We start from the raw sequence: 14437 nt of genomic DNA, 5'->3' as shown, positions 1-14437 counted from the left end.
CTGCTGGATATTTTGGAGGTACTGGTTTAAACCACGACACAATTTCAATCCACTGCAAACTAGGAATATTTTCTTTCTATAAGAGAAAAATCTTTCAAAACCTTTTCTGCCCATCTCTAATTTCATTTTAAGGGTCTCATTTTTAACGGAATATACGAACATCTCTTTCACACTCTCGAGGAGTGAACCTTCATTCTTCACCCTCAGTCCTGCCAGAAAGGGAGAACGAGCTGCCAATATCTTCTAGCAACACTTAAGAAAATATGAGAAGAAATTGGCCTTGTTTTTTGCTTAGAAAAATGTACATAACTTTTCCATGAAACCAGGCCTATTTTAGAATGGACAGACCTATAAAAATACCTCATGTTTTTATGTATGGTTTGTGTGCTTGTGTGTGTATATATATATATATATATCAGATCTTGCTATTGTCCCCAGCTATTTCAGGTCTGCTTGGTTAAACTGGATAATCTCTGCACAAAGAGGGGTACCTATCAGGACCCGGCACCAAAGATCTTGCTCAATGTGTTTTTCTCTCTACATATTTAACATGCTATTTTTTACTGATATTATGAAGATTACATTAGTTTCCAAACAGTATATATTTTTTAAAGATTACTCATTGCCTAGTGGTTAACATTTTCACACTGTATAACATTACAGGCATTTTCTCTGAAACTGTCAGCATTTTGTCAGCCAAAGTGAGCTTTAATAAAAGCCAGGCTCTGACAATTTTCTGGAATAACCCAAAGCACAGCTCTAAGCGTCTATGTGAACAGGATGTGAAGGCTGGATCTCCTGATGAAAATTAGTGTGAGCCACTGCTGCACTCGGCTGACACTTACTTTTCAGTTTCCTTGTGCGGGTGCATGCTACCAGGTCTAGTCACTTAGAAAGAAGCTGTCACTCACTTTAGCTAATCAATCAAAGTTTGTCACATTCCTGTATGTTTTCACTAAAAACCCAAACTGGGACACCAGATGTGGTGAATACATGGACAGTCTATGTTTTTGTACAAAAACATCTGATGTGACAAAAGAGCAATGAGAAGCAAGTTTGGCTTGCAGCACATGCTTTTTTTGTCGCATGCACACTCATGAAGTGTTTTCATTACCTATATCTCTCTAAGACTGCCGTCACTAATTTAATTTGAGAAAACATTCCACAGCTATTTTATTGCAAATTGTCTCTAGCAAATTGGTTTTGTTAGTCTTTCATAGTAGTTAGAAGAAGAAAGCTTGGTTGAGGAATAGATGAATCATTTATTAATATAAATATCTTCTCAAGACCCTCAATTTGCTACCAAATTATTAGATACTGCTGATAAGTAAAACTAAGATGCTTCTCTGAAAGAACGTAAGATATTTTGAGTCTGTGCTCCCTCTCCTCACCACCTCTTCCTTTCATTCCTTTTATGCGTCAAGCTTCAATAGCTGCTTCCATATTGCCCTATAGACTTCTTTCTGAGCATTTACAGGTGAAATTCTCAAATATATTGCCAAAAGCTCCCACTGCAGCCATTTATAATAATGCAAATTGCCATGAGACCTGTGCAGAAAATGCATGAGATGGTGGCAAGGAAGGGCAGGTGTTTAAAATGATCCTTTCTTTAAGAGGGGATGAGAAAAATCCAACATGTTAGCACTTTTGCTAAGGATGAATCCTTTTGTCAGCTGTCTACCTTCAGGCATGCTGTTAGTGTGAGTTTTCAATGATACTTTGCAGTCATAATGGCTTGAAAATAACAAGTGATTTAGCTGCTTAAAAGGCAACCTTAACAGACAGTTATACTCTTCATTTGGAAAAGCGATTGAAGAGCAGTGACAGGTAGACACTGAAGGGGAGAAAAATCATTATATTTATCTATTACAGAAAGCTTACAGTTGCAAAGATGACACTCCTGTTGATTTTTACTGGGATCCCATTCCCTAGATCCACAAGGACAAGTCACACAGTTTGAAGCTGTTGACACCTACTGGGAGAAGGGCTATTCATGCTCAACACCTGATACTAATTTTCCTTCCTTATGTTTTAAATTAGATTAACTATGGGCCCAAATGTACCTACTGAAGACATGGAAGTTTTTGAGGGGCTAGGCTATGTGGTTTTGGTGTGTTAGTTTTTGTGTTGCTCTCTCAAGATTAGAAGTGTTTTCTGCAAAACTTTTGGGTATGTGTTGCTCCAAAATATCTGTTTATTAGGACATCAGCAGAAAGGGAACGGTAAGTACAGAAGTGGCTTAGGGGCTGGGTGAAGAGAACAAAAAGAATCATGACTCCAAGACAGAAATGGAAGAACAGATCAAGCTTCCTCCATCAAGAAAAGTGACAGATTTAGGCTTGGCTTCTTAGGAGAGAAGCGCTTTCCTTTCTCCAGCAATGCTATCTTTCCCAATTTAATAAAAATTCAGCATCAGGCTTATAAACTGTCTACTTTTCCCATTTGTTGTAAATGCAGTTGTGTATTCGTAGGCGTTTGCAACACACCTCTGCGCTCGCTGAACTCCAGCAGTTGATGAAGACTGATGGGCAGGTCCCCAGATGCCTGCAAACAAGCCTGGCTTTTCTTGGAGTAAGGGAAGGCTAAGGATGGTGAAATATCAAAGTCCCAGGCCTTATGCTGTTCTAGGAAAGGCATGAAAGTGTCCTAGCACAGCTGTACCTTCAGACTGCTGTAACCCTTGAAGTTAGAAAGCAGTAGGGCCTGAAGCTATGCTTAGTTCACCTTGCACAAGATGGAGAAGTGTTGATAAATCAGGGGACAGAATTCCTGAAGCATTTAGGTACATTCACACTGCTTCTGCCAATGCTGGCAATAGGAAAGCTTCTTTGTCTTTTTTGCTTCCATTACTTTTTTGTTTAGATGAAAATTTCCGCTGCTTTTAATGGAGCTATGAGGCTAAATTAATCCAATTAAAGAAACACTTACAAACAGTGAAGTCATGTGAATAAACAGCCACACTCTGCTGTTTCTTTCCCCGCCATGTCCTCATGCCACAATTACTCTGGTCCACATTTTCAAATTGATCCTTAAACCAGAGCCTACTGTGAATTTTCTGTCCAACTGCAAGCTGCCTGAATCTGACAGCCTGATCTGAATGCACAAGTACCTGATTAGGTGCATTAACAGCAAATACATGCAGTTTTGGAGGCTAGTTCTGAAAATTTGACCTGTAAATGCAATAGGTCAATTCAATAGATCCACAATTCTCTTACCTTTTGTGTTTATTCCTGTCTTTCACAGGGCATATAGTGGTGTTTTGTGGTGGTGTTTGGATTTTTTTTTATTATTATTTATTTTGATGACTGAGTCTTTATCTTGTTATACGACAACAAGATTGTACTAATATTGTCATTCATTTTGAATAGAAATGAGAAAAGAAAAAGTTCTAATTGATCTCTTTATTCAAACCCATATAAAATAAACATGAGGAATGATGAGTTATAATCAGATCTCCTGGTAGAAAAACTGAGCGAGAATTTTTATGAGAATGGATCTCTCCTTGACAGATTTCCAGAGCTTCATGTTTTTTTCATCCAGGTTGAAAATAATTTATCTTCTTATTTTAACATTGTGTTGCTTCTGGTCCTAGCCTAAGCAATAAGGACAAAAGGTCCATAATAATAACTGCTATGGAGAGCAATAATTTGAAGATTTATTTAATTCTGACTCCTGATGGTGGTGCAAGTAAAATGTTTCTTTTACTGTAGTTCATACAGACAATATGTGGGCTTCAGTAATGTGTGGCCCAGCAGCTGATTTTTCCATTCGTAGTTCAGAATTTTTTTTAAAACAATTGGTATATTTTGAGTCAGATGCACTCATATATATTCATAGGATCCTTAGAAAAGTTTTGACATTTAAGGTCCTACCCTTGCAAGTGGGTTTTTATGATGTTGAAATCCTGGTCAGCTTGGACCCACTTCGCAGATGGAGAACTGTTAAGTCTCCACAATGAACCATTAGTAATATACTCAGTTGCACCTTTTGTTTGTTATTTTTCACTTGTTTTAAAGGTTTCTCTGTCAGAAGCACAACCTTGGGAGACATCTTGTCCCCTGAGAGTTGGCAAAGACTGGCCAGGGTATGGGGAGAAAAGAATAAAACTAAACTGATATCTATTCCGTTTAGTGCAGTACCTGGCTCCTTTTTTATGTTCCTTGGAAGAAAATCAAACATTTAGAACCGAACTCCAAAACCAATGGGTATATTAAATAACTGATGATCAATCTTATTTGATAAATCCTACACTAGTTTTCAGGAAAGTCAGATTTTTTATGTCACGCTTCAGTGGACGAGTCCTGTATTTTTCACTTGATGATAGGCAAATTCAAGTTCACCTTACTGCAGACTCATAAGAGCCTTTTGTTTCTGCTTATTTGAAAACCTGTCAGGACTGGCACCATATGCTTATCAGGAGCTGGGAAATTGATTATCTAATTGATCAAGTCTGTTCTGATACTGGAGTCTGGCATGGGTTTGTATTGAAAACACCATTTTCACTGCTAGGCTTGTATTCCTGTTTTGTTTATTTTCCTGTTGTAGTAGTGAGGTTCTAATGGACTGAGAGATAAGGAAATAAGGATTTTTTGTTTTCAATTAATAAAGTATTTAGTTGCTCATAATTTTATCCCAGTGTACCTAAAACCTATCCAGTGATATAGTCACACTAAAATAATTTTAATTCAAAATACAAGTAAAAGACTTTTTTAAATTTATTTCAGAATGTGTCTATCTCACTTTTTTATTTATTACTGCCATATGTAATTCCTTCTCAGCCTCACTATTGGTCTGTATTTTTGGAGATTAAAATACCCAATCAAAAAAATTTCGAAAGTGGAATGTTATATTCAACCAAAAATCACTTTTTCATCTGAAAATAAACATGACTGTGTGTCAAAGCAAATTCTGAAGTCTCATATAGGTTGTCTCACTTATATGGGTATTGTTAATTATAAAAGACTGTGTGCACACTTAAAATATTACACTCTCAAGCACCCTTAAAAACAGTGGGATTCATAAAAACATCTATATTTCTATCTTAGCTAGCAGACTTCATGATAAATTAGACACACTGAAGATTCGTTGTTAATTTTTTCAGTAATATGAACCAGTGAATGGATTCGAGTATTTGAAGCAGGTGTGATTGATCAGTTTAGGTTAAATGGAAAATCAGGGGCTGGCCAGCTATATGCTTACAAACACAGACAGTTTATCTGTTCAATGTCGGCTTCTTATTTTTGAAAAAAATATTGTCAGTCATACTGGATTCATGCATACTACAGAGCACTTTGGTGCATTAGGTAAGCTGTACTGCTGTTGTGGTTGAAGTTGCAAAGCTAACTCCTTATGGTTTTCACCCTTCCATTAAGCTAATATGGTTCTGCAGAGTCGAACTCAAACACTATGAGGTTTTTTTCATTTGGAACTTTAGTGGAGAATATTTCCCACTTTAATGTTTGGTCTACGAAGGATTATGAGAGAGCCTGAGAGAGTAAGAGTCTTGTCATATGCCAGCATCCTTTGCTCTGGCACAGATGAGAAGAGCAATAGGTTCTAATACTGTTCAGGTTCAGGTTGAACAGGTTCGAGTTTTACTTTGAACAGCCAGGTAATTTCATACATTTAACTAGTGTTGTGCAAAATTAATCTAAGGCTATAACAGCTTTTGTCATTTTAACTTACTGTGCTTAGCTCCTTTGCCATTACCAGCTGTAGCGTAGAAGTTGAGCTGCAGCCGAGGTATGGGGAAGAAGAAAATGTAGCATTATTAGATGAAAAACAGAACCTCATGTTAGAAAATGAGATCCCTGTGTCCCAGAAGTAAAAGGAAGGAGGACAGACATTTCTTCAGGAGATAATTCCACCACTGAGAAAGATGGAAGTTCTTTATCCCGGTGAGAAGTAGGAAGCTGAAGGAGAAAGGTAGCAGGTCTCCTTGAAAATAAAATGTGTCTTTGGTTCAGATAAATTGTTTGGCAAGTTTTCCAGTAAAGCTTTCTGGATGTTGTCATTTCAGAAATCTCCAGTTGTGTTGGAAACTGTTTCAGGTAGACTTTGGTTTTGACACAGACTGACTCTGCCCGTGTGGGTTATTGTGCCCCCAAAGAAACTAGACTAAACCTAACAGTTTGGATCAGTATCTAGAATATGGTAATCAGAGAGTAGAGTCAGTCGAAATTAAAAGTGGGCACACAATGTAGACAAGTTAATATGTTCACATTAGTTTAATGATCTGACTTTTTTTTTTCCCAATGTATAGGTTTTATCTCTTCCTCCTGATTGTTTATTCTCATGTTTAGAAGAGTATGTGTGTATAGACAATTTTCAGATGAGGGAAATCGGTAATATATGTAGAATAATGCAAGAAAAAAATTTATCTTTGATAAAGTTTGATTTCAAATAACTGCTTCTACAATTAATTTTCAGTCTATGGAAAATACTTGCTGACAAAATAAAAAATTAAGATCTCTGGTTTTGGAAAAGAAGCATGGAGTAAAAACAGAAAGATGGAGAAATGAATGGAAGTAATTTATTTTTCACATAATTATGCAGCAATTTATTTCACCTAGCAGTTTCTTTTCTTTAAATGGCTGTATATAATTCCTTAGTAATTTATCACCTTATATCGATAGCAATCAACATTTTCAATACAATCATGTTTGGCTTCTTCTCATCATGTAGAAAAAAAGACATTGCATTTTATTTCTCAATAATAGTTCTTTTGTCCTTACCAAAAGGAAGAAGAGAAATTAAACTACATTTTCATGATAAAGAAAAGCTCTTATTTTTAAGCTTCAAAAAGAAACATTCAATATTCCTGGAGAAACTGTCACATAATTTGATTTCCTCTTTTCTTACCTCCTACCTCCACACTTTTTCAGTATAAACTCAGGTCACTATGATGCAGGATTTCTTTTTTTCCCTTCGCTGTGATAGCTAAAGCTGAAGGGCTTCTATGTTCAAAGTGGAAATACAGTTTCATAAACTTTTCTTCAGTTACAGCTGGAGAAATGGAATTTATTTATTCAAGTTTTCTTTTTTTTTAGTTTGTTTATTGATCAAAAAGAATTTTCTTCAGAAACATGAACACTTTTTCCTATAAAATATTTTAACATGAAATATTTTTCCAAGTCCTATTTTAGGTTTCACAATCTAGTTGGTGTTCTTGGTTTGGTTTTGTTTTGTTTTTTAAGTTAAAACTTGTGTCTGAATGTATAGCTAAGGTTTAATTTTACGAAGTTAAGTTTAAATAAGTAATTTTAAGAACATTTTTAATAAAGTGTAGTTTTCCTAAACAGATGTTAGTGAAAGAAATATCACCTCTAGAGGGCAGTGTTAAATTATTTGAGGTGATTGGTTTGTATTTTATTATGCAAACTGCTGGTTGTATGATTAATTGACCCTCATCTGGAATTTTTTAATGATAATTTTAAAGTAACGTTCACATATATAGTCATTAAATATCCTTAAAAATAGACCTTGTTTAAGATCTTCATGAGAAAATGATCCTGTTCCTGTGAACTTTGTCTGAACAAGAAACTGGGAAGACTTCAAGCCACAGTTTCAAGCAGCGGTGAGAAGTCGTGAATGACCAAGATGGTGTAGTCAGTACTTGGTATTGCTTACACTGACTGGACAGACAAAACAAAGGGGAAAAAAGTCTTTTCAGTAAAAATAACTCTTAGCCATACTCATGAATTTTCTAACTGACCACCTCATGCAGCCAGTGTGACTCCAGGAATGAGAAGGTAGTATTTTTCAGAGATGAGTGAGAATGTGGCATTTTCTATTTGGTGTTTTGTAAGATGATCTGAATTTTCTTTTCATGAGTGATGACTGTCTCTCTTCTGTTGCCATTTGTAATGATACTGAAATCCTGAGTTCATAGTGGCATTTTTCTATTTCTCTTTTGTAGCATTAACTTTTTTTTCTTTCACCCGTTTACTTCATACCAGTGTACATCAGGGTTATTGTTTAATTCATACCTTCATCTGATACATGCAACTGAAAAAGCTAGCATGTCATACACTGAAATCTTTACCAGTCAAAATCTGCAAATTTCTGAAAGCCATAAATAGTTATGACATCTCTTGCTTATTTTCTCTATTTTCCAAAAATAACACACATTAAAAAAACATTGTACACACTGGGGTAAGATGGATATTGAACCAGTGATATGAGCAATATAATAATCTTTGTGAGCTTTTGTTTATTGAAATGTTTAGCAGAACTTTTTGAGTTAAGAGTATTAACACTATGCAATGAACAGGTTGTCAGACACATTACTATCAAAAATGGCTCCTGCTTACACTTTTGCTTAGTCACTTGTTCAAGAGAAGAAGTGTTGACCCTTTCTTTCTGTAGCAGTACATAAATTCAACATCCCAAAAGAAAATATAGGTGCATTTCAGTAATGATCTTGGGTGATGAAAATTAGGCATATATCGCAAACGACACAACAATTATAAAAGCAGTCTTAGCCCCATGTGCACATCTCACAGGCATGCAGAGAAACAGATGAATTCTATACCCCATGCAATTGTACCTAATTGAACAAACCAGGATGGAAATTGTGAGTCTGTTGTGATATATGAGCACAAAACGATACTTTTTTGTCTTCAATGCTGTTAGTTTTCCCCCTGTAATCCAAGCTGTGTTGAGAGCAAACCACTGAGTTCATGTGGCACATCAGTGGGAATTCAGTGAGCTCTTTGTGGTACCTTCCCTTTGCCAGAAAGAGAGAGGAGGAGGTCAGATTTTCATTTTGGAACAGAAATGGACAACATAACACATTTATAGCATGTGCATTTACTCCATTACCTTGAGGAAGGGCACATTTTTCTAATTTTGTGTGGTCCAGAAGGTTTTGTCACAGGCCTGTATTTCACTTCAAAACTCATGCATCCCAACCTTAGTCACACAAGAATGTGACCATTAATTTTGACAGGTTAATGTTATCCTGTTAATAACAAATTTCATGAGTTATTTTGAGCTGGATGCCTTTTCTGCTTTTTGCTAGAAGTTGTATCATAAAGCTTATAGAAAGTTTTGACAAACATACATCTGCACAGTCAGGTTTTGTTATAACAACAGGATTGGCTAAAGGACTTTCCTGGAGACAGAAACTAACTTTTAACTGAAAAGATGCTGGTTGTTCAAATGATTAGTTGAAAAGTCTTATAAGTAATTGAGAAAAGCTGTTATGGGAACTTCTCAAATGCTCTGTACTACCACTGGTGGAAATATACAAACCTTTTCTTTTAGACATGTACATTAGTACAAGTTTAGTAGTCCACACTTTATAATCACAGAAATTTTAGTTGGTGGTTACAGTAAGCATTGTGTGTGTGTATATATATGTGTAAATGTACAAGTTTTCTCTTTACGCTCCAGATCTTGTGAGAGTATTTAAACTCTTCCTGCAGTAATTCATGGCTTCTCAAGACAGAGATCTGAGACAGACTAATAAGGAGGTGGATTAGGAAAACATGGTTTCACTAAGCCACTACAAACACACAAACTGATCTTAAAGTGCATGAAAATTCAGCGTGGGATGCAATGCAATTCTAGTTTCTAATCACAAGCTTTTGTTCGCTTGTTAAGATACAGCAAGGACTCTGGTATTCCTGAGGCAGTCGTTTTGTTGAGTTAGCATGTCTTATGGTGACATTCATATTAAATTTGTGTCTCAAATGAACTCATAAAATGAGAGGGAAAATCACTTTGCTAAATTTGTTTTGTGCAAGGGTTTTGCTGATAGTTTAGTTATTCTGTCTCACTAGAAATCAGATGAGTGCTCAGTACATTTTGGAGGAACATTCAAGCAGTTAGAACTAGATGAGTTTTATATGCCTTTCAGGGTGGCTCCTGAATCTGAATTTACATTGGATAACCCACACACATTTAGAAACAAAGCAAAAGTGTGGACAGAGGTGCTTATGAGACACTCTGGCAGCATGTACTTCTTCCTCTCCCCCAAAATAAAGACATATATATATACACATACACACTTATATAAAACATATAAATGCATATATGTATAAAAAAATGGCAAAGAACTTGATTCTGAAGTATTGTGGTAGTAATCTCAGTTTTGTGGAACCTCTTTTTTAAATTCTTGGGCATCATTTCCATTTCATTTTCATTGACTGACATTGTATACAGACATTTTAAGATGTGAAATAATAATCTGATACTTCTAGAAAGATTGTCGATTGTACCAGGACTTCACACAGCTGAAAACCAACCTAGGATTATTATCGGTAAAAGTTGCAGCCTGAAAAGAATTCATTATTGGATACCTTGATAGGTGCAAAGACCTTCTATTTTTATTACTTTTTTCTAAGACTGTAAATGTTTCATTTATTTTAAATTCCATCCTGCAACAAAATAGGAGGATTGTGTATGTTCTATTCTAAACAAACTGCGAAATCAACATACAGTTTTAAATATTAGAGGGACGTCATTGTACACTAGTTGTTGATGTGCTAAAGTTATTTACACCTGACAGAGAGGATAGATTATGAGACTGTTAATTTAACTGGCTGTGAGTGTAGGAAGATAACCTGCCATGTAAGACCACAGACAGTTATCTGTAAAGTTTTTATGCATATTTTGTTCAGCAAGCTATACAGTTCTGACAGCTACGCATCACTTTTAATCTGTCAATTTCAAAGGTTGTCATCAGAAAGTTCACCTGAAGGAGAGTGTCTGTTTGACTAATGTTAAATGTAAGATGATTACTGTTTGTCACATTTGCAAATTATCCTATTCTTAAAAAAAATAAAGCTAAGCTGTTTAGAATGGTTATTGTGTAATTTGGAAAGCCGGATGCGGTAATGCATCTAAAATAGAAATATACAGTTGTGTAGTGAAACTTGTTTGCTAATGGATGGCATGCAGCAATAGCAATAAAAGCAAAGATGTTTTTCTTTGCAATAATTCTTCATATACATAAAAATATGTAAAGAAAGAAAAAATATAAAAACTGCTGAATGTTCACTTTTTTCCTGAGAGGTACAGTAGAGACATAAACTCTACAACAGATGACACAATTCCAAAAGATGACTGTGATTCTCCAGATACAAAACTGATTGGGTTTTTTTCTTTTACTTGTGTGTGATATCATTGACCTTGCAAATAGACTAACAAGACCTGGTGTAGTTCTATGGCATGTTGCCTTGTTTGAAGCATTTCTTGGGTAGGCTTTATTGGGGGTGTTGAAATTTTATGTTTTCGTAAGCCAAAGTATCATGCTTTTTTTGGAGTAACGTAGTCAACACCCTTTGCCCTACAGGGTCGTTCCTACCCCAGTGGTGTTTTTCATACTTTACACTTGTTCTTCAGTTCCTTGGGTTTGTAGGACTTGCCCCTGCTTCCCTGGCAGCTCTGGCAGCTGTTGTAAAATAGACTAATTTTGTTTCTTTCACCATTAGTTCATCCTAGTGTGAATGGGACTCTGGGACCATATGCAGAGGCAGGAGACACCCATTCCTGCCTTGGAGCAATTGCTCTCCATTGTTTGTAGAAATCACAAAATCTGACTTGGCTCCTAGAAGTGCTGCAGCTTTGGGAGGCCAGGAGAAATTGAATCATTTTAATGGCTGTGTGTGGTAACTGTTGGTTCAATAAAAAGTTTCAATGGCTCTACAGGGCTTTGAAAATGGCAGTGTGTATTATTCTTCTTCATTTAGCTGGGTACTGTGTACATAATAATAATGCACAAAATAGTAAACAAAAATGCTAATGTAACATGATCATTAAGGAGAAAAATAACTCAATAACTGAATAACAAAGCTTTGCTGCTAGATATAAAAAGTAAAATAATTTCATTGACTCGACAGTGATTTCACCAAGAGCAAGTAGTTCATCTATAGTTCTGCTAATCCTGTTCTCCTCATTCAAGAAAACTTTCCATCAGATTTGAACAGAAATTTTGTTTGAATAAAAGTAAAGGAGCTCAGACATTGGAGAGTTTCAAAAATCTTAAGGAAGCTTATGGAACAACTGAAAGTAATCATGGCCCTTTGTACAAATTATATAGCTTCCAAGAATAAAAATGTCTATACAACAGAAATAAAAATAAAGGTAAAGTGACATTTTTTAGGTAACGAGGCATGTTTGTATTGAGGCTGTTATGTTCTGTGTTGGTGCATTAGAAATCAGAGAGGTCATTTGGTTGTGGCTCTCTACTTTGCTCTTGTGGGACCCTGCCTGCAGTCCTGTGTCCAGCTCTGGAGCAGCAACACAAGTTGCATTGCATCAGAGAGGATATCTGCTTGATATTTAGGTCTCTTTTTTGAAGAAAACAACAATTGGAAAAATATCCTTAAACTCTTTTTCCTAATTCCCACCCCCCACCACCATTTATTTCCTCTGTCCTGCTATTTGGTAGCTGTGAACTTAGCTTTTACCTCTAGGCAAGTGGGCAGGCAAGCATCCCCTTCTGGAACTAATGTCAATGTATCTCCTTGGATTAATTGGCAAGTAAATGGTGCAGTCTGTATGTTGTCTCCTCAGGACAGAGTTCCTACATCAGCAACTTTGTGATACTTTGCTCTGAAATTTAGGCCTATATTTAACCCCTTCCTGGCATCTCTCAGGAGAACCTGTCTGTCTTTCTGCTGTTCCATGTAATGCAGGAGGGCACAGCTGCAGTTTCCCTGAGAACAAGCATTTTAAATTAGGATCAACTCATTGGCTGTTTTAAAAGAAAGGTTCTTTTTTCAGCTACCAATATCTCTTGGTAAATGTTAGCGCAGCATATGAAAATGACATTAGGTAATTCTTTAACTCAAGCTCTTTTTTAGACATACAGATAATCAGAGGAATAAGAACTGAATAAAAGCAGAATCCCTTCTAACTTGGACCACAGGGCACAATAGGGTTTTGCTGGGGTAGACCTGTTTTCAAAAACTTTCAAAGTAATTTTGTACTGCTCATCAGAAGTTGTTATTGCACATTTGTTACCAGAAACTCTTCCCCATGCAAAATACCCCCCTACACAGTCCTACTTCCAAGAACTACTTATGATCCCCTCTGGAAGGAGAGTGTAGAATGGGATTTTCAAGACAGTTTTTAAAATTGCCTTCCCCGAGCAATATATCAAATTATTTGCTAATGTGAGGAATTTATTTTTGCAGTGAATGTGTTTCATATTAATGTGAGTAAGTTGCTTCACTAGCAAACAGCTAAATTATGTGCCTGTATGAGAGGTTTTTTCACCTGAAAACTTCCAACGATAAACCTTCACTTTCACCTTTTTAATTCAATGTAATTCAATATTTGTAAAATGCAACTTCTTTATTAATACATTGAACTGAAAAATCTTAGTTTTGTTACTAGAATGTTTTCAAATGACAAAGAGTACTTCAACAGAAAACATATTCATTTCCCAAAGTGCTACACAGATGAAGAACATCTTTAATAAGCTAGCACCCTCCTGCTGAGTTTCTACCATAAGAACATGTCTGTGCTAGGCAAAGTTTCATTTCTATTTAGTTTCAATTAAATGCCTATAATGTAATTACATAGCACAGGAAGGATGCATTGATGTTGCGAATTTGATTTTTAATAAGATTACAAAAAAACTCTTTAAGGTGCCTCCATAACTTTAGAAATTATTGTCTGTCCATCTAGCTTCTTATGTGCAATGATAGGATCTGGCAAATGTCAAGATTTTTTTTTTTTTTTTTTATTTCTACTTTGAGAAATATTATGAGTTTGATGGGAGTACTCAGAATAAAACATCCCCTCTTGAGGAAAAGGCAAAAGACTCAGGCTTGTGGATTATGATGGAAACAATATGGTGGTTATCCTGGAAATACAGATACTGACACAATTCCCAGAGATGGTACAACTGTGTCAGCAGAAGTGGGAATTTTTTTGCTTGTGAAACTGAAGCTAAACAAGCAAGAACAATCACATTTTTACCATTTGTAAAAATATCTAATCATTTTGTGGTTTCACCTCATATTTTTAGCTTTTTCGCTGAGAAGCTGTCTTTCCATCTGTCTGATAGCAAAATTTCACCATTTCATCAATAAAACTGGCATCGTTTCACCTTGAATCTATTCACAGAAGCTTCGTCACTTGAGGTAGATAAATCTATATTATACTGGATGAAGCACTGACATTTAATTAAAATCTTACTTCGTGCATTAAAATCTTCATCCCAAAATAGAAAATTTCATATGATTGTAGTAATCTGTAGTTTGTATCACGTTATCCTTCATATAGAAATAATCTTTTTAGTGTTGCCTGCATCCTTCAGCGAGTTAGTTTCTTCCATTTCCACAAGCAAAAGCTGGTTCCTCTGCAAGTATGTGTGACTGACAAGTTGAGATTACTGGAAAGCTGCAATGAAAGACTTGAAAATGCTCCAGAAGTATAAGTTTCAACTTCATTCTAAACTTGTGTCTCTATGTCATCTTAA

Source organism: Strigops habroptila, chromosome Z, assembly GCF_004027225.2.
Source record: "Strigops habroptila isolate Jane chromosome Z, bStrHab1.2.pri, whole genome shotgun sequence".
NCBI lineage: Eukaryota > Metazoa > Chordata > Aves > Psittaciformes > Psittacidae > Strigops > Strigops habroptila.
This window is presented reverse-complemented; position numbering follows the sequence as displayed.